This window comes from Ovis canadensis, chromosome 20 (genome assembly GCF_042477335.2).
Source record: "Ovis canadensis isolate MfBH-ARS-UI-01 breed Bighorn chromosome 20, ARS-UI_OviCan_v2, whole genome shotgun sequence".
NCBI classification, from domain to species: Eukaryota; Metazoa; Chordata; class Mammalia; order Artiodactyla; family Bovidae; genus Ovis; species Ovis canadensis.
The window spans coordinates 914,023-935,918 of NC_091264.1; the positions used below are offsets into that span (position 1 = coordinate 914,023).

General features: G+C 48.8%; 1 long non-coding RNA gene across 1 annotated transcript; it reads right to left on the reverse strand.

Moving 5' to 3' along the window:
* Window positions 1-7,105: 7,105 nt before the first annotated feature.
* On the reverse strand, window positions 7,106-21,597 carry LOC138425430 (uncharacterized). Its single transcript, XR_011251210.1, has 4 exons — window positions 21,448-21,597; window positions 18,002-18,135; window positions 15,837-15,957; window positions 7,106-9,847 (listed from the first exon to the last, which is right to left on the reverse strand). It is a non-coding gene; the product is annotated as an uncharacterized lncRNA (long non-coding RNA).
* Between the last annotated feature and the right edge of the window lie 299 nt (window positions 21,598-21,896).

Genomic DNA, 21,896 nt, shown 5'->3' on the forward strand with positions numbered 1-21,896 from the left:
TGCTAGGCTTCCTGCCCGGAAGAAGCAGGCTTCGCGAGCCTGGGATATGCCACTGGCGCCTTCCTGGCCTCAGCTGCACTCCTGCCTTGCCTTTGCACCTAGGCCCCATTAGTCCTTTGGGAGGGCTTAGGGGCCGGTGGCTTGCACACTGCCAAGGGCTCAAGCAGGAAGAGCTCTCTGGGAGGGAATAGAAGGGCAGTGCAGGGCTCCTCCAGCGGTTGCTTGGCCGCCCAGACTCAGCCTCGCACTGAGTGCAGCAGCCTCCCAGGGCCCCTGGCTGGGGTCTGCAGCCCCGCACACACGGAGGCTGACTCCCTGGACGCCAAGCAGCTGCCTCTCACACGTATCTTCCCTAGCGCTGTCCTCCCCAGCAGAGACATGTGCAGCTGGTTGGGCCCTGCCCCTGCGTGCCTGGGCTCCCACCCACAGCCCCAGCTCAGGGTAAGGAGCCCCTGAGCGAAGAACTGTTGGAGGCCCAGAGCGCCCCCACCTGGAAGCCGAGGGAACAGCTGGCGGGGAGGCGAGCCTCCTCGAGGGAAGAAGAGGCAGCCCAGCCTCTTTTGGCCCAAGTCCTCCTTGGCTGGAGCCGAGTGCGCCTCCAGGACGGCAGTGCTCCAGCTCTGCTAAGAGGCCCGATCTGGCAGAGTTGCTGGCGCGAGGCTGCTCTGCCCTGGGCGAGCTTTGCCCAGACTTGCCTCTCTGCTAAGCTTCCTGCCCAGGAAGGAGCAGGCTGCGCGAGGCTGGGAGTCCCCACTGGCGCCCTCCTGTCCTCAGCTCCGATCCCCCCTCGCATTTGCACCTAGGCCCCAGGCGTCCTTTGGGAGGGTTTACGGGCCGGTGGCTTGCACACTGCCAAGGGCTTCAGCAGGAAGAACTCTGTGCCAGGGAAAGGAAGGGCTAGTGCAGGGCTTCGCCAGAGGTTGCTTGGCCGCACAGACTCAGTGCTGCACGGAGTGCAACAGGCTCCCAGGGCCCCTGGCTGGGGTCTGCAACCCCGCACACCCAGAGGCTGACTCCCTGGGCGCCCAGCAGCTGCCTCACACACGTAGCTTCCCTAGCGCTCTCCTCCCCAGCAGAGACGTGTGCAGCTGGTGGGGGCCGGCCCCTGGGTGCCTGGGCTCCCGCCCACAGCCCCAGCTCAGGGCAAGCAGCCCCTGAGCGAAGACCTGCATGAGTTGCTGAGCGCCCCCACCTGGAAGCCGAGTGAAGAGCTGGCGTGGAGGCGAGCCTCCTCGAGGGAAGAAGAGGCAGCCCAGCCTCGTTTGGCTCAAGCCCTGCTTGGCTGGAGCCGAGTGCGCCTCCAGGACGGCAGAGCTCCAGCTCGGCTCAGAGGCCCGATCTGGCAGAGTTGCTGGTGCGAGCCTGCTCTGCCCTGGGCGAGCCTTGCCCAGACTTGCCTCGCTGCTCGGGTTCCTGCCCGGAAGGAGCCTGCTGCGCGAGGCTGGGAGACGCCACTGGCGCCTTCCTGGCCTCATTTCTGCTCCTGCCTTGCCTTTGCACTTAGGCCCCAGGCGTCCTTTGGGAGGTCTTAGGAGCCGGTGGCTTGCACATTGCCAAGGGTTCCAGCAGGGAGAGCTCTGTGAGAGGGAAGGAAAGGCAAGTGCAGGGCACCTCCAGCGGTTGCTTGGCCGCCCAGACTCAGTGCCGAACGGAGTGCACCAGCCTCCCAGGGCCCCTGGCTGGGGTCTGCAGCCCCGCACACCGGGAGGCTGACTCCATGGGCACCCAGCAGCTGCCTCACACACGTAGCTTCCCTAGCGCTCTGCTCCCCAGCAGAGACGTGTGCAGCTGGTTGGGGCCTGCCCCTGCGTGCCTGGGCTCCCGTCCACAGCCCCAGCTCAGGGTAAGGAGCCCCTGAGCCATGAATTGTAGGAGGCCCAGAGCGCCCCCACCTGGAAGCCGGGTGAACAGCTGGCGGGGAGGCGAGCCTCCTCGAGGGAAGAAGAGGCAGCCCAGCCTCGTTTGGCTCAAGCCCTACTTGGCTGGAGCCGAGTGCGCCTCCAGGTCGGCAGAGCTCCAGCTCTGCTCAGAGGCCCGATCTGGCAGAGTTGGTGGCGCGAGGCTGCTCTGCCCTGGGCGAGCCTTGCCCAGACTTGCCTCGCTTCTAGGCTTCCTGCCCAGGAAGGAGCCGGCTGCGCGAGGCTGGGAAACGCCACTGGCGCCTTCCTGGCCGCAGCTCCACTCCTGCCTTGCCTTTGAACCTAGGCCCCTGGCTTCCTTTGGAAGGGCTTAGGGGCCGGTGTCTTGCACACTGCCAAGGGCTCCAGGAGGAAGAGCTCTGTGCCAGGGAAAGGAAGGGCTAGTGCAGGGCACCTCCAGCGGTTGCTTTGCCGCCCAGACTCAGCGCCAAACGGAGTGCACCAGGCTCCTAGGGCCCCTGGCTGGGGTCTCCAGCCCCGCACACCCGGAGGCTGACTCCCTGGGCGCTCAGCAGCTGCCTCACACACATAGCTTCCCTAGCGCTCTCCTCCCCAGCAGAGACGTGTGCAGCTGGTTGGGGACTGCCCCTGAGTGCCTGGGCTCCCGCCCACAGCCCCAGCTCAGGGCAAGCAGCCCCTGAGCGAAGACCTGCACGAGTCGCTGAGCCTCCCCACCTGGAAGCCGAATGAACAGCTGGCGGGGAGGCGAGCCCCCTCGAGGGAAGAAGAGGCAGCCCAGCCTCGTTTGGCTCAAGCCCTACTTGGCTGGAGCCGAGTGCGCCTCCAGGACGGCAGAGCTTCATCTCTGCTCAGAGGCCCGATAAGGCAGAGTTGCTGGCGAGGCTGCTCTGCCCTGGGCGAGCCTTTCCCAGACTAGCCTCGCTGCTAGGCTTCCTGCCCGGAAGAAGCAGGCTGCGCGAGGCTGGGAGACACCATTGGCCCCTTCCTGGCCTCAGCTCTGCTCCTGCCTTGCCTTTGCACCTAGGCCCCAGGCGTCCATGGGAGGGCTTAGGGGCCGGTGGCTTGCACACTGCCAAGGGCTCCACCAGGAAGAACTCTGTGCGAAGGAAAGGAAGGGCTAGTGCCGGGCTCCTCCAGCGGTTACTTGGCCGCCCAGACTCAGCGCCACACGGAGTACACCAGGCTCCCAGGGCCCCTGGCTGGGGTCTGCAGCCCCGCACACCCGGAGGCTGACTCCCTGGGCGCCCAGCAGTTGCCTCACACACGTAGCTTCCCTAGCGCTCTGCTCCCCAGCAGAGACGTGTGCAGCTGGTTGGGGCCTGCACCTGCGTGCCTGGGCACCCGCCCACAGCCCCAGCTCAGGGCAAGCAGCCCCTGAGCCAAGACCTGCAGGAGGCGCAGAGCGCCCCCACCTGGAAGCCGAGTGAACAGCTGGCGGGGAGGCGAGCCTCCTCGAGGGAAGAAGAGGCAGCCCAGCCTCGTTTGGCTCAAGGCCTACTTGGCTGGAGCCGAGTGCGCCTCCAGGACGGCAGAGCTCCAGCTCTCCTCAGAGGCCCGATCTGGCAGAGTTGCTGGCGCGAGGCTGCTCTGCCCTGGGCGAGCCTTGCCCAGACTTGCCTCGCTGCTAGGCTTCCTGCCCAGGAAGGAGCCGGCTGCGCGAGGCTGGGAGCCGCCACTGGCGCCTTCCTGGCCTCAGCTCCGCTCCTGCCTTGCCCTTGCACCTAGTCCCCAGGCGTCCATTGGGAGGGCTTAGGGGCCGGTGGCTTGCACACTGCCAAGGGCTCCAGCAGGAAGAACTCTGTGCGAAGGAAAGGAAGGGCTAGTGCCGGGCTCCTCCCGCGGTTACTTGGCCGCCCAGACTCAGCGCCGCACGGAGTGCACCAGGCTCCCATGGCCCCTGGCTGGGGTCTGCAGCCCCGCACACCCGGAGGCTGACTCCCTGGGCGCCCAGCAGCTGCCTCTCACACGTAGCTTCCCTAGCGCTCTCCTCCCCAGCAGAGACGTGTGCAGCTGGTTGGGGCCTGCCCCTGCGTGCCTGGGCTCCCGCCCACAGCCTCAGCTCAGGGCAAGCAGCCCCTGAGCCAAGACCTGCAGGAGGCGCAGAGCGCCCCCACCTGGAAGCCGAGTGAACAGCTGGCGGGTAGGTGAGCCTCCTCGAGGGAAGAAGAGGCAGCCCAGCCTCGTTTGGCTCAAGCCCTACTTGGCTGGAGCCGAGTGCGCCTCCAGAACGGCAGAGCTCCAGCTCTGCTCAGAGCCCCGATCTGGCAGAGTTGCTGGCGCGAGGCTGCACTGCCCTGGGCGAGCCTTGCCCAGATTTGCCTCGCTGCAAGGCTTCCTGCCCGGAAGAAGCAGGCTGCGCGAGGCTGGGAGACGCCACTGGCGCCTTCCTGGCCTCATTTCCGCTCCTACCTTGCCTTTGCACCTAGGCCCCAGGCGTCCTTAGGGAGGGCTTAGGAGCCGGTGGCTTGCACCCTGCCAAGGGTTCCAGCAGGGAGAGCTCTGTGAGAGGGAAGGAAAGGCAAGTGCAGAGCACCTCCAGCGGTTGCTTGGCCGCCCAGTCTCAGCGCCGAACGGAGTGCAGCAGCCTCCCAGGGCCCCTGGCTGGGGTCTGCAGCCCCGCACACCCGGAGGCTGACTCTCTGGGCGCCCAGCAGCTGCCTCACACACGTAGCTACCCTAGCGCTCTCCTCCCCAGCAGAGACGTGTGCAGCTGGTTGGGGCCTGCCCCTGCGTGGCTGGGCTCCCGCCCACAGCCCCAGTTCAGGGCAAGCAGCCCCTGAGCCAAGACTTGCACGAGTCGCTGAGCGCCCCCACCTGGAAGCCGAGTGAACAGCTGGCGGGGAGGCGAGCGCCCTCGAGGGAAGAAGAGGCAGCCCAGCGTCGTTTGTCTCAAGCCCTACTTGGCTGGAGCCGAGTGTGCCTCCAGGACGGCAGGGCTCCAGCTCTGCTCAGAGTCCCGATCTGGCAGAGTTGCTGGCGCGAGGCTGCTCTGCCCTGGGCGAGCCTTGCCCAGACTTGCCTCACTGCTAGGCTTCCTGCCCAGGAAGGAGCAGGCTGCGTGAGCCTGGGAGACGCCACTGGCGCCTTCCTGACCTCAGCTCCGCATCTGCCTTGCCTTTGAACCTAGACCCCAGGCGTCCGTGGGTAATGCTTAGGGGCCGGTGGCTTGCATACTGCCAAGAGCTCAGGCAGGGCGAGCTCTGTGAGAGGGAAGGGAAGGGCAAGTGCAGGGATCCTCCAGCGGTTGCTTGGTCGCCGAGACTCAGCGCCGCACGAAGAAACGCACCTCCCAGGGCCTTGGCTGGGGTCTTCATCCCGGCATACCTGGAGGCTGACTCCGTGGGTGCCGATCAGCTGCCTCTCACATGTCGTTCCCTTGCGCTCTCTTCCCCAGCAGAGAAGTGTGCAGCAGTTTGGGGTATGCCCCTGCGTGTCTTGACTCCCGCCCACAGCCCCAGCTCAGGGCAAGCAGCCCCTGAGCCAAGACCTGCAGGAGGCACAGAGCTTCCGCGCCTGGAAGCCGAAGGAAGAGCATTCAAGGTGGCAAGCCTCCTCGAGGTAAGAAGAGGCAGCCCAGCCACGTGCGGCTCAAGCCCTGCTTGGCTGGATCTGAGCGCGCCTCCAGTATGGCAGATCTCCAGCTCTGCTCAGAGGCCCGATCTGGCAGAGTTCCTGGTCTGAGGCTGCTCTGCCCTGGCCGAGCCTTGCCCTGACTTGCCTGGCTGCTAGGCTTCCTGCCATGGAAGGAGCAGGCTCCTTGAGCCTGGGAGATGCCACTGTCGCCTTCCTGACCTCAGCTCTGCTCCTGCCTTGCCTTTGCACCAGGCGTCCTTGGGGATGGCTTAGGGGCCGGTGGGTTGCACACTGCCAAGGGCTCCAGCAGGGAGAGCTCTGTCAGATGCAAGGGAAGGGCAAGTGCAGGTCTCCTCCAGCGGTTGCTTGACAGCCCAGACTCAGCGCCGCACGGTGAGCACCAGGCTCCTTGGACCCCTGGCGGGGCTCTGGAGCCCCGCACACCTCGAGTCTGACTCCGTGGGCGCCCAGTAGCTGCCTCACACACGTAGGTTCCCTAGCGCTCTCCTCTCCAGCAGAGACGTGTGCAGGTGGTTGAGTCCTGCACCTGTGTGTCTGGGCTCCTGCCCACAGCCCCAGCTCAGGGGAAGCAGCCCCTGATCCTAGACCGTAAGGAGGGGCAGGGAGCCGGCGCCTGGAAGCCGAGTGAACAGCATGCGGGAATCGAGCTTCCTAGGGGGAAGACGAAGCAGCCCAGCCGCCTTAGGCTGCAAGCCCTGCTTGGGCGGAGTCGAGTGCGCCTCCAGGATGGCAGAGCTCCAGCTCTGCTCAGAGGCCCGATCTGGCAGAGTTCCTGGTGCGAGGCTGCTCTGCCCTGGGCAAACCTTGCCCAGACTTGCCTCGCTGCTAGGCTTCCTACCCAGGAAGGAGCAGCCTTTGCGAAGTTGGGAGACGCCACTGGCGCCTTCCTGGCCTCAGCTCCACTCCTGTATTGCCTTTGCACCTAGGCCCCAGGCGTCCTTTGGGAGGCCTTAGGGGCCGGTGGGTTCCACACTGCCAAGGGCTCCCATAGTGAGAGGTCTGTTCAAGGGAAGGGATGGGTATATTTGGAGTACAATCCTGTATCAGATGTGAGGCCCACACCTTCACCCTGAACGCTCACTCTGAACCCTCACCCCGAACCCTTACCCTCACCCACGCCCTCACCCTGAACCCTCACCCTCACCCTCTCCCTGAACCCTCACCCTCACCCTCTCCCTGAATCCTCACCCTCATCCTGAATCCTAACCCTCACCCTGAATCCTTACCCTCACCCTCATCCTGAACCCTCACACCTCACCCCTCACCCTAACAAGTTTGGAGGGCTGTTCCACGAACTCTAACCTTTACCCTACCCTAACCCGACCCCCATCCACATCCTAACCCTAACCCACATCATAGTCACGCCCTCAGCCCTATACTTACCCTTGAAGTACCTACCCGCATCTTCTTCATTTTTGACACTTCCCATGCATAACAAAAGACGAGGTTGTAAGGTTTCAAACATGGATCCAAGACCCATTATCCACATAAAAGGGATATAAATACTATGATCATATCATTTAAATCTCTTGCATCACCAAAATACCTCTCCACCACTTATCCAGTCGCCATTGATGGATCACATCTATCTCATACATTTTATAACTTAGCAATCAAATACGCACCAGGACTCTGGGTAATTATAGAGACAAGATTTATTTATACCATAAATATTTCAACAAATTCCACTTTCTACGATGAGTTCAATCTTCACAAAAGTAGGATGAACAGCACCTGTTTCCACTAGGATCCATAGAGCGTGAAAATCTTAATGATGACCACCAGAAAGGTCAGCACGGTTGATATCACAGATTTTTCAGTGTTCCAATACAAGTTCTACCCAAATCCATAAAGAAAGACATACGCATAGGAAACTACAAATTGAAAGCAAGTCTTTTGAGATAAATATTGGACATCAATTGTATGAATCTTTAAGGCATAACTGCAGACATTCTTCAGACATTCTTCAAATTCATAGAATGACAACAAAGTATGGCTACGTACAATCCATTCGGTTTTATGAACCACTCATGAATAACCTCACAAGCCATTTGAAACCAGATGACAATTTCAAATAGCTTTGATCTACAAACAAGGCTGTAAGACAGAAAGTTAAAATCGAAATACATGAAGTAAATCCTCAATAGATATGAAAACATCCCATGGTAGTGAAGTCAATTAGCATTAGTTATTAGGGCTTTCATGCACAGACTCATCTCTGATCGATGTGATCCCAATTCATATTTGGCAAAAAATACGAAAGCTGATCTTAACAGTCATATTATTTTTCTTTGTACCCCTAAAAAGAAAAATGAACATGAAAAACTAAATTAAGCTTGGAGGCTCACATTTCCCAATCGGTATACAAAGCAACAGCATGTCAAACTTTCTAATTCACATATGCATTTAAATGAAATTGGATGAAATACCCCTAAATAAACACATACTTCTATGCCCAATGTTTCACAAGGCAGAAAACGCTCAATGAATGAAACTGAGAGGGTAACAGCCAGGAAGGCCAGGGGTCTCCAAAGGGAGGAAATGGGGTGCAAGTGTCAGACAGTTGTTATCTGTCACTTCCGAGGCAGGAGGAAACAAGCTGTTATCTTTTTTCCCCTTCTTGATACAAATTTAAACAGAGATTTTCTCTTACAATTCTGTGTTGCTATAATGACACCTGGTTCCGCCTGAACTTCACTTTTCTCATACTTTGAGCTGACCAAGGCATTTTTCTCATGGAAAGGTTTGCCTTAAGCTATGTGAATGTACTATGTATTTACCCTAGACTCTATCTTCAAGTAGGTTCTGCCTAAAGGCTCAGAACTGACTTGACAAACCAATATGCTTTACTCATACATGGCTCTCCTGATCTATGTGAATGAAGCTATCCATTTGCTCATATCAATCGTTTTATGGCCCAGGATGACTCACCTGGTGCCACGGTCATCTCCATATATCTTGTGGGTGAGGGGTCTGCTGCCATTCCTTTCTCTAATGAGTAGACTGCTAGTAGCTAGATAACATCCAGCCAAAGATGAGTAGGGGGGCACTCTTTCTGCCCCCTTCTGATGTCTATGTCAGAAGCTTTCTCTCTTTTATACTTTAATAAAACGTTGGGACACAAAAGCTCTGACTGATCAAGCCTCATCACTGGCCCCGGGTTGAATTCTTCCTCTAAGGAGCCCAAGAATTCAAGCATCTTTCATGGTTAGACAACAACCTTTCCAAACAATGGTCTTTTCAAAAAAAAAAAAATGATGATAAGTGATGAGTATGCATATGTCTACGAATGAAATGGGACCTATATGTCAAACCACATAAAAATATATCTTCCCTCAACATACATATAACACAACCAGGCCTTCACATGCATCGATTCTCCAACTATCAAGTCATACAAATATGGATGTAAAATATCACAATACATTCCAAAGTTTAAAAGTGATGGATATTGACTTTCGCCCGCTGGTGCTTCTTTTTATGTCATCTCCATTATATTAGCTATGACAACGAATCATGTGCTGTGCGAAGTCACTTACATTGTGTCCAACTCCTTGGGATCATATGGACTAGGCCCCACCAGGCTCCTCTCTCCATGAGATTCTCTAGGCAAAGATACTGGAGGGGGTTGCCATGCTCTCCCTCAGGAGATCTTCCTGCCCCAGGGATGGAATCCATACCTCCCATGTCTCCTGCATGGGTATGTTCTGCATGTTCTTTACCACTAGAACCACCTGGGAAGCCCCAAGACACATGAACATCAGTGGATTTGGGGATCCACGGGGCATATACAGAACCATTCCTCCAACAAAACTGAAGAATGACTTTAAAATCTCAAACAAAACATGAGTATATGTGTTCACAAACTTCATGGAGCAAGGGTTTCTTCGATCTGAAAACTGGCATCGATGAAGGACTGTGTGAAGAATACTTCAAAGTCTATTTGGCAAACACAGCCTACGTTGGCTATATTTAGTCCTCAGTTGAATGGAATGTCATGAGTACTGGTCATTTCAAATAAGTAGCCTATGACGCTGTTTACACTTATTGGGACGCGTGGTATACCACATTCACACATTTCAGTAGCATTGGTGCAAAAACGATACATTTCTCAGGGGAAGCTTCTACATGGACTCCTGGGATCAGAGCTCTAACTCATACACACATACTTTTCCTTTTAAAATGATCCTGCATGATAAGCAAACAAAACACTGGATGAACACCTAGACGGTGAGCTCTGTACTAAATGATTTTAAAGCCAGTAGATGGAATGAGCTGATGAGGAAGACTACAAACGAGTCATCTTCTTCAACTTGGTCAAACTGCTCATAGTCATACAAGTGAATGAAAAGTTGAGCCTGTTGTCATTAAATCTGTTTAAAAGAAATAGAATAATAAAACAAATTAGTAAATCTTATTTTCTTAATAAACATTGTATTATTTCTGCACAGCTTTGTTACTGGCATGAATAGAATATCTACAATAATAACTTGTCACAGTGAAATGGATTCACATTCGATATCGATTCACATCTATAATTGATGCCATAGCTGTTTGATACTATTGCTTGAATGAATGCAACTTATGTGACTTCACAAACTACAAACACGACTAACATAATAGGTATTAAAAAACCTTGAGTGACATGAGCGTGAAGACTTAGTAGAGTTGCTCTCAAGAATAATGATACTATTATTCGCTCTAGCCATAGTACTGGAATCTGTACATTAACACCCCTGCAAAACAAAAGGAAAGGATAGAATAATAATAAAGGAACTTCATAACTATATTCCTACTGTAAACATTCAACACTATGTTTTCTTTTAAACTGACTTTCATATTTGGTCTACTGTAACCTCTTCTGTGTTCATTTTATGCTAAACTTATTGCTAACAGTAAAATTACCATACGAGCTCTAATTAATTTTTTTTTTTACTTGCAAAGCTACTGATAGAACCAAAGGCCAATATCTACATCAAACAGGAGAAACGGAATGGAAACTGTAAACAATTTTATGGAAGAACATTTCCGTGCTCCTATTCAGTCAAATGGGCATTCAAAAGGATGTGATTTTTCTGAAAGTTTATTTCAGAAACTTGGAATTGGATGACTGCAAACAATAAAACTAACAATATATTGATACATAATATTAATAATATACAGTGGGTCATTCTTTTTTTATTCTGCCACAGCTAACAGACAGAAAGTCAGTTGTCATAACTACTACTAACATAAGACCCTCACCGATAAGTGAAGATATATAGGAAAATCCATAATAGCTCTAAAAACCATCAAAGATAAAATGGTAATTAAAAAATACACTGACAGTTTAGCTGGTATAAGAAACAGGATGATTATGAAAGCAAAGCCAACAATCATGGATAGGCCATGGAAGCCCGTGGCTGTCACCAGTGTTGACTTATATCCTTCATCTGAGGTTGTTAAAAGCGCTTGGTAAAATCCAGAGGTTTGCAGCAGTGGTAACCTCCTGAACAGACTGAAATAAAAAGGGTTTCCAGAATATCCTGATGATTTCCATCTACTAGGCTGTGATGAGCTCAAGCAATGCATACTCCAGAGGACAGAAGACAGACAGGTTGGGAACACGTCTACTGCACTTACGGAGAAAGGGAATGTTGCTGCTCAGCCTAGTACAAGTGTAGAAGCAACACCTTGGTGATTCGACCTTTAAAGACTCGATACATATGAGAACGACTGGTATGAATAAACCTTCAGAAGTGCTTTCTCAGACCTCCTCCCATCATAAGCACAAGCATAATGAAAACGCTGAGTTTTCATGGTCTCACCCAAAATAAGACTCACTTATGGCTTTGCTTTGAGAATAGTTGAACTACTCATTGTTCAAGAGAAATGATCCTTTCTTCTCTGAAGATTTGTGAATCATTCACAGGGTGTGGTGAATAAACTACTTAAGGGTCTAATACATAAAAATGCAATAGGCTAAGCACAGAGATGTTTTTCTCCCTTTCTCAAAGGATGGAACATTTTGTATTTGCACTGATTTTATGTCTTGACTTCATGTACAATTATATACTGATTTTTTTAGTTGACATACAATAGGACTAAAAATATTGATATAATACTGATAACTCATGTTGGTATGTGTGGTTGTCACATAGGATTCACAGGAGATTTAAATTCACAGTTGTCAACGTAAAGGATGAATGCTATTTAGCTTCTTCGTGAATCTAGACCACGAATGAAGAGTTTTCCTCAACATATTTCACTGAGAGAAATACAAGGATGATAGGCATAATACTATGCTTCGACTCATGGATATCTAAGCATTGCTCACAATACAGATCTGATTTTCAACATCAGGGTTCTTTCAGTGTCCTTGAACAGCATTTGTTTTTCTGTATACAGAAGAAAAAACTCATGAGTATCAAACTGGTTCACATAAAACATGTGTATGAATTGTTATCTTCCTGAACCAGGGATCAAACCCACATCACTTCCCCCTCCTGCACTGGTAGGCAGATTTTTTATTTATCAACTGTGCCACCTAGGAATCGACATACATTTCAAGGACCACTGCCATCAGCTTCTACTGTTCATGACCAAAGTAGGAGAAACAACATTGGAAGAAGTACTCATAAGGGTACTCATAGGAAGTACTCATAAGTCAAGGAACTGTTATACTGGGTACTCTCGTTGTTACTGGGACAAGTCAGTTCCTCCGATGATGATGGGTATAACTGAAAAATTATTACAAATGCATGGGCTGCGATGTCTACGTGATAAATGTGTTCCTCTTATACTATTGCTTCAGGGATGCCTACTTCAGCATGAAGGAATGCACTTCAAGGGATGCCCGCTATTCCAGCTCAAGCAACAGATAGTGAAGTGCAGATCATTGTCCTTTGTTGAAAATAATCAGCACTTTGTCAACATAGGGAACATGCCAGAGGGACCCTTGGGATGGAACTCTAAAAACAGGTTGGGCCCTCTTTTTGCCAAGCCCTGCGATAAAATACAAATCAGAAAAAGAAAAATAGCATCGGTTTTGTCAGGACTTCCTCATCTTTTCTTTCTCGGTAGCAGGAAGCAGACATTGAGGCCAGAGGACTGCAGGATTTCATTGTGAACTAACGTTGGGTGGGGTGGAAGCTCATCACTCTAGTAAGAATGTGGTTCAATAAAATGGAATTTCATTCACTTCATGGACATAGAGTTCTATAATCCTTCATTAAGGAATTCAATAAGCTATATTTCCTTACACCTTCACAATCTCTTGGTTTACGAGAACATCAATTGCTAGTCCAGCACTTATACAATGAGTGTTACAGGTAGTATGAATGTATAAATGATGATGAGCAATGACAGGAAGTTTATTTAATCTCTGTTTGAATTCTTGATTTTTTATATAATTTTTTATAATATCCTTACAGATGTGAATATTTTACTGACATGTATAAATACACGTTGAGTAGTGCTATGATAACTCATAGTGTTGGCACAATAAATATCATGGTTACTATGTGCTTTTCATATATTCCTTTTGAGATTCTCTTCCATTATACATTATCATAAGATATTTAATAGTTTCCTAAACTGTACAGTAGGTCCTTGTGGCTTCTTTTATATATAGTAATGTACTTGTTAATAATTCAAACAAAAACTGGTACACAAATACTCATAGTGACATTCACAATAGCTCAAAGGTAGAACTCATTCAAGTGTCCGTTGGTGGGAGACTGAATATGCAACACAAGGTATATTCAGAAGCTTGAACGGTATTCCACCATACGAAAAAGTACATTAAATGGTGCTGCCACTCTGCAAGACATTACAGAAATGACTCCAAAACAAACACATGGAATAAATACATAGTTCGATTCCAATTCAAGCTATGTACCCAAAAGGATTGGGAAAGGGGGCTGAAAAAATGGATACTTCTTCCGTCATACTCACAACAGCATGATTCACACTGGCAAACAAACAGAAGTGATCTAAGTGTCCATGGCAGCCAATTCCATAAACAAACTGTGGTATACACACAATGGAATCTGATTCGGCCCTTCAAAGTCAGTAATTCTGACAATGCGACAATGTGGACAAACCTTATGGTCATTAGATCATGTGAAATAAACCAGACCAAGAAAAGACAAACGTTCTGTGATTCCACTCATATGAGATATCCAAACAAGTCAAATCTGTCAGAAATAGCAGAGAGTGATTCCGACCGATCGAAAAGAGTTCATGTTTCATGGACCTCAGTTTCCCTTGGAAAAACTGACTTCCCGTGATATCTCCAAAACCAATTAGACAAATAATTGGAAGCTATATCCAGTCAAATGAATGTAGACATAATGTTATATACAGTGTACACCAAACTCACTCAAACTTCTTAACAGACAAAAGGCAAAACTGTATCTATGGTACCTCAGCTTAGCTTAAAACTGTATCTACAGTACCTCACTTCTGCTTATAAAATTTAACAACAACAACAACAACACACTAAAGTCTATCCAAAAAAGGATATAAAACATATATAACATTAACTTTAAAGAATTAGACATTTAAACTGTGAAAAACCTTATTCACAAAACTTAAACACAAGCCACAGGAAAATATATTTATAAAATACATATCTGATAAAGGATTGTACTCCAAATATACCAAAAAATCTAGAACAATCTCATAAAAAATGTATACACCTAAACACCTGGCCTACAAAAATATAAAGATAGCAAATAAGCCTATCAAAAAGACTCAAAATCACATATCATTAGGAAATTACAAACTAAAATAACAGTGAGGTAGCACTGCACACCTATTAGATCCAGTAAACTCAAAAAAAAAAAAACGGGGGTAGGGCACAACTTCTCCGGTGGCTCAGTGGTAAAGAATCTGCCTGACAATGCAAGACACTCTAGTTTGATCCCTTACCCCAGAAGATCCCACATGCCACAGAGAAACATAGCTGGATTTTTCCACAGCTAAACAAAGCTCACCTGTGACCTGAATACTATATGGCTAGCACTTACTAAACAGCTTTGAAAACGTCCAGACAAAAAGTATCACATGATTATATACAACAGCTCTACTTGTAATAACTAAAAACTTTCAAATATCAGGATGTCTTCAGTAGATGACAGTGTAAACAAATGGGGATACATCCAAAGTGAAGGGGAGCAAATGCTACCACAAAATATACCACCTCAGCATGAGAATTAGTGGGACCCAATTAACTTTTTTTTTTAGAGGACACATGATCATCTCTGAAACCCAAGTTCAAGACAGCTCTTCTGTGAGTCACATTTACCAGAGAAATCTCATTTCAAAGGAATCCTCTCTATATGCCAGATAGAAGGATGAGACACAGTCTTTTGAAACTCTTTTTTCTTTTCTATCGATAGGGAAAGCTAAGCCGTAAATCTGCACAACAACCATACCCTTCCTTTCCTTTGGTTGTATCTGTAAAATATTTGTTTCTTTTTTAATTTGGCTGCGCCAGGTCAACCTTCATTGAGGTAAGCCAGATATTTAGCTACAACATGCAAATTCTCCTTTGTGGCATGGGAGATCTAGCTCTTGGATCAGGGAATGAACCTGGGCCTCCTTCTTTGGGAGTGTCCAGTCTCAGCCACTGGACCACCAGAAAGTGCCTGTTTTGTTTTCAGATGAAGATGGAATCTAAGGTGATATCTTGGGCCATTTCAGTCACTGACTCAGTTTCCTGAGTTTCTCCAAAGCACGCACAAGGTGCACATTATTAAACTGGTTTGCAAAACAAGAAAAGGTTGTCTGCTACAACACTGTATGCTTACAAATATCTAAATGGTAAATGGCATATTATTTATTTTTAATTACTATGGGGGGGGGGGGAAAGAATGCAGGATTCATACATGTTACCACATGAATAAATATTAAAACCATCTTCAGTGAAAAAGAAATCCACATAGAAAAGGCCACCCAGAACCCTTATTCACCATGTCTGCTTTCAATCCATCAAGTTTGTCCAAATAACTGAAAATCTCAGTAACACTCTAAATAAAGAAAAAAGGATGACGATGGAAACAAAAGATATATTCATACACTTGAACAATTGCTAAAAGTGGAAGTGGGGCAGTGGATTACATTATAATGTAGGTACCATATGATTTCCTGATTTTGGAGATTATGTGCTGGTTCTGCAGAAGGTACCCATTTTGGATAAAACACATAGAGTATTTTAGATGATGTGGCAAATGCTAGCACTTGTTCCCATTGCTAGGCATTTTCTGTACATTTTAAATGACTGGAAAGTATACTAGGTTTCAAAACAACCATGTCAATACCACAAAAGAAATTTAGAGCAGACAGGCAGGAAACTTTCTGATACAGGCCAAGACTTACCCAGATGAAGTTCAAGGGAAGCTGCGATGCTCACTGCCCGTGAAGGAGTCCACGTGGAATGAAGAAGTAGTGTGGGAAGTCTATTAGTAACCACCATGTCTTGGGTCCTCTGGATGACCTACTGCAGGAGAAACAGATCTTACAGATAAAATGTTCCACATCACTTCACAAAAAGTTGTTAGACTACATTCAGTAAAGCTGAATCATTTTGGATTAATTTACAATCATAAAATACTACCCTTTACAGTCCAAAAATCACTTGCATTTCTATACACTAATAACAATCAGAAAAAAATATTAAGAAAATCCCACTTAAATAAAACATCTAGCAACAAACTTAATCAAGAACATAAAAAACCAGTAGTCAGAAAACTAGAAGGCACTGATAAAGAAACCAAAGAAAATACAAACACACAGAAAATTATTCCACGCTCATGCACTGGAACAATGAGGAATTAAAAGGTCCATTCCAACCAAAGTCATCAACAAATACACGGACTGCAATCACAAAATAATATTCAATGGCATTTTTCACAGAAATAGAAATATTCCTAATATTAGGCTGCTACTGTTGAACAGGACCTTAAACGGCCAAAAAGACTCTGAGAAAGAGGAACACAGCTGGAGGCATCTTCCTATCCCTCTTCAAACTACATCACGGAGCTGTAGTGACCACCACAGTGAGGAACTGGCAGGAACACAGACACATGGACTCCAGGAGAGAATAGAGAGCCCAGAAACGAACCCACCTGTACATGGTCAGTTCCTGAAAATCAAACCAGGAACGAGCGAAGAGGAAAGGACAGTCTTCTCAAGAAACAGTGACAGGAAAATGGCCACCTACACGGAAGAACATCAGTGTTCATCCTCTACATCATCTAAGGCAAATCTAACTGAAAACCCACCGCTTTGCACACGGAGCTCTTTCCCCCTGAGTCCTCTGAGATGGACCTCCAGTCAGCCCTCAGCTGGACACAGGAAACGTCTACTCCATCCTCATTTTTCGCTCTTGCAGCGCCTCCCTGCTGGTGGGCACTGAGGCAACCCTGCTCCTCTCAGCCTGGATGCAGCCCTGTTATCCAGAAGCCTGAGCCCCGATGGTCCTGAGGAGACAAAGCTCCCGCCAGCTGCTCACGGAGCAGAGTCTAAAGGCAAAGCGTCCTGCGCCCGCGGGTCAGAGGGGCCTTTGGCGCCCCCTGCGGGCCACAAGAGAAGAGCGGGCAGCCCGGTGCTCACAGACCTCAGAGGGCTCACCCAGAAGCAGCTCTGCTGCGAGCACTCAGACTGGAAGCCCAAACTGAAATGGAGCAGAATAGCTCCATGACCCTCCGCAAAACATGGCTAAGGAACAATCAGAGCCTGCATGGAATGCAGCCATAAAAAGGAACACATTTGAGTTTGTTCTAATAAAGGGGAGGGAAGTCAGTCAAAGAGAGAAAAACATGGAATCTAGAAGGATGGTACTGACGAGTCTGTTCACAGAGCAGCAATGGAGGTGCAGACATAGAGAACAGACTTACAGACGAGGGTGGGGAACAAGAGGGAGAGGGTGAGATGAATGGAGAGAGCAGCATGGATGCAGGTACACCTACATTTGTAAATAGACAACCAATGGGAATTTGCTGTATGATTCAGGGAACTCAAACTGGGGCTCAGTAGTAACCTGGAGAGGTGGGAATGCGTGCGAGGTGGGAGGGAGATTCAAGAGCAAGAGGACATAGGTACACCTATGGTTAATTCATGTGGATGTATGACAAATCAAACCAATATTGTAAAGCAATGATCAATCAACTAAAAGAAATAACTTTAAAAAAATATGAACATAAACACAAACTTTGCAACAAGGTAACTCCATTTAAAAAACTATAGAATTTTAGAAAACTGCAAAAGTTCTACATGACCGTTGGTCTGGTGATCAGGTCTAACATACACAAAACAAGCCAACTTACCAAATTATGAATATAAATTATTTAAAACATTGCCTTTTATCATTTCATACATTTACCCTGTGGAGGACCTTACTCGAGAGAACCAAAAACAAACTGTTAAATGAACCACGGACCACCCACCCTGGCCAGGCAACAGAGAAAAGAAAACACTTGCAGGAATCATCTTACAACAGGAGGTCCTGGGAAGGAACAAGGAACGAACAAGCTACCACCAACCAGAATTCTGGAGAGGTCAGGAGATGGGAGGCTCCAGTTCAGAGGTCCTACCAACCTCCCAGGATCCACTTCGCTGGAATCCATCTCAGCTGAGTGATGCGTGTGCCCCCAAGAAGGATCCCAATTCAGAATGCCTGGCAAGAGACAAACCAGAAATGAGCCCGATGACCATAAAACCTGAGACTGTGAGCCACGTGACAGAGTGGTTCTCTCCGTTTCCCTCACCCTCCTGCCCTCCACCCTGGCAGCCCTTCCCAATAAAGCCTCTCGCTTGGACAGCACTCCTCTCCTCAGACAACTCATTGCCCAGTGTCAGACAAGAACTCACTCTCAAGCCCTGAAAGGGATCCCCCTTCCTTCATCAAAAGCAATATCCAGGAGAAAATATCTTCAAAACGCTATCTTGCAGAGAAGGAAATCAGAGAAGGCAATGGCAGCCCACTCCAGTACCATTGCCTGGAGAATCCCACGGACAGAGGAGCCTGGTAGGCTGCAACCCCGGGGTCACTAAGAGACGGACACGACTTCACTGAGTGGCTTCACTTTCACTTTTCACTTTCATGCACTGGAGAAGGACATGGCAACCCACTCCAGTGTTCTTGCCTGGAGAATCCCAGGGACAGAGGAGCCTGGTAGGCTGCTGTCTATGGGGTCGCGCAGAGTCAGGCACGACTGAAGCGACGCAGCAGCAGCAGCAGCAGCAGCAGCAGCAGCAGCAGCAGCAGCAGCAGAGAAGGAAATGGCACCACCTGCAGTACTCTGGTCTCAGAAATCCCAGGGACAGAGGAGCTTGGTGGGCTACAGTCCAAAAGCAGGGCATTTCTGATGGGAGGAAACAGTCCCAGGGAAGCTGAGCTGCTCACCAAAGGCCCCAGAGCTTTGGATAGCACACCAGAGCTGGGGCTGAGGATTCCCAGCTGCCATGCCTCTTGATCCTGGCCTCTTTCACTAGATACATGTGTGGAAAACTAGTCTAAAATATGCCCTGGTGGTTCCATAGTAAAGAATCCACCCCCCGGTGCTGGAGATGCATGTGCGATCCCTAGGATGGGAAGATCCCACATCCTATGGAGCCCGTGTGCCACAACAGCCGAGCGAGCCTGTGCTCTAGATCCTGGAAGCCACGATGCCGAGTTCACATGCTGCAGCCACTGAAGCCCGTGAGCCTGTGCCCCTCAACAAGAGGAGACACTGCAGTGAGAAGCCTGCAAACCACTAGTTATGGCCCATGCTCACCAAAACTAGAGAAAAGCCCACACACAAAGAGGCAACACAGCCAACAATCAATAAAACTGTTTTCCTAAAACAATGCATATCTGACAAAGAAACTGTATTCGAATTGTCCAAGAACACTAGAGCAAACAAGCCCATTCATAATTGGTAGCGACTGAAATAGACACCTGGCCACTGAGGGTATACTGATAGTAAACTATCATACAAAAACATACTCAAGATACTGGTGCAATGCATGCAGAGCCCCCTTTGAAAGACAATCTGACAGTTTTTTTTTCAGTAACCACGTGGGACAAGCACTGAATTCTGTGTATGACAAGCGGTGGAAGCCAGGTATCTTACCATTGGAATGCAAAGTTACAGATAAACAAAAGGAAACGTTACAATGTCCATGTCGTGGTGGATCAGGTTGGAGACATCACAAATTACCTTTAACTGAATATGTTCAAAGGTGAGCTGGAATACATGTATATATATATATATATATATCCATGTATTGTCAGCTGAGCATATTGAGCTCCTACATGTATGTTTTAAATATCATTCTCTAATAAAAGGGAACAGGAAACATCTCCAATGGCCCGGTGGTAAAGAATCTGCCTACCGATGCAGGGAACACGGGTTCAATTCCTGTGTAGGAGATTCCACACGCCCAGGGGCAATGAAGCCCTTGAACAGCTCTTGAAGTTTGCATGCTCCAGAGCCCAAGTTCTGCAAACAGAGAAAGCACTGCAATGAGAAGCCATGGCACAGCAACTAGAGGGTAGCCTCTGCTCACTACAACTAGACAAACGAGCAATAAAGACCCAGCACAGTCAAAAATAATGTAATGTTTAAAAAAAGGACAGTTCTTTGAAGAAATGACTGAGACTAGGGGTGAGACTGTAAATATATGAGACAGGGTCATCTTAAATTATGAGAAATTAAAGAAACTAAAGACAACTATCAAGCTGTCCAAACTGATACAAATGAATGATGACACAGTGTTATCTGTATACACCAGCAAATAACAATCTGAAAAGGAATTTAAACAAACGATTCCCTTTCAGTCATGTCAACATTAATAAAAGACTTTGCTATGGACAGAATGAGGATAACAAGACTGGCACACTGGAAATGATACATGATTGCTGAAAAATACCCTAAAGACATGGACAGATATGCCATAGCGATGAAAAGGCTTCAGTTGGCAATACCATGGAATGCATCTTCAATCTGAAATGAAGATTCAATATGAATTTCAAAAGGCTGAAAGGTGGTTGCTAAACCACAAAAGATGCCAGCATTCTTGGACTCCAGAGGAGAATTCAATCCAGGGCAAGTGACGAAGCTTGATGGCTCAGAGGTTTTCTGTTAAAAAGTTTTATTAAAATATAAAAGAGATCGAGAGAGCTGCTGACGTAGACAGTAAAAGGGGGAAGAGTACCCCCTGCTAGTCTTTAGCCAGATGTTATAGAGCCACTAGCAGTCTGCTAATGAAAGAAAGACAATGTGTCAGAGAATGGCACCAGGCCCCTCACCCACAGCATGCATTGAGATAACATTGGCAGCAGATGAGTCATCCCAGGCCATAAAATGATGGACATGAATCTTGAAGAAAGGCAGATTTCCAAGCAAATATATAGTTTCATTCACATAGATTAAGAGAACAAGGTATGAGTAAAACATACTGGTTTGTCAAGTTTTTTCTGAGCCTTTAGGGGAAACTGACCTGAAGACAGAGCCTTGGGTAAATACATAGTACATTAGCATACCTTAAGACAAACATTTCCATAAGAAAAATGCATTGCTTAGTTCAAGGTTTGAGGAAAGTTAAATTCAGGTGGAGCCAGGAGTGGTCATGGCAACACAGAAATTTCTGAGAAACCTTTTAAATTTGTATCAACATGGAGAAAAAAAAATGCAGCACTCTTTTGTCTCCTCCGGCCTCTTAAGAGAGAGAAAAAAACGTCTGACACTTGCAGTCTATTTTCTCTGTCTGGAGACCCCTGGCCTTCCTGCCTGTTATCCTCTCCAGGCCTGTAGGAAGCAATACACTAGGCTGCTTGGGAAAACCGCGCGGGTCTGAGCTTTATGCAAAGGGGTAAAGCAGTAAAACCCTTGACCTCAAAGGCGAGGCTTTTCTGCGACCGCCATTTTAGTCGGCTCCGAGACTGCAAACAAAGAGGGCAGAATACATGGTTCCCTGCTCCGCCCAGTCCGAGTTCCCTTACCTGTGGCCCACAGCCCTGCGCTCTGCTCGCTGGATGCCAATCGACGGGGACCCAGGAGCCCACGAAACGAGCATTCCCAGCTGCAATGGCGAGCCCTGAGAGCCCTGGCCCCCGACGCGCCGCCATGTTCATCCCGCCCCAGACCCGCTCACGTGAGCCGCGCTCCTGACCAGCAGCCCAGGCTCGCCCCGCCCCCGACGCGCTCACGGTGCGCCCCACCCCCACGCCCCCTTCCAGGACAGGCCCGCGGGACCGCGACTGCCTCCAGGTGAAACACAAGGACAAGCAAATCCACCCCACCGAGACAATCCAAGCTTTTTCTCAGCTGATCTGTCTATGATTTAGGGATAAAACTATGACTATAGAAAGCAAAGATGACCTAGGACAGCCATGATAGTCTATAGAGCCAGACCCTGGCGGGCAGAGGCTTGAAGAGGGTCCGGGAGCTC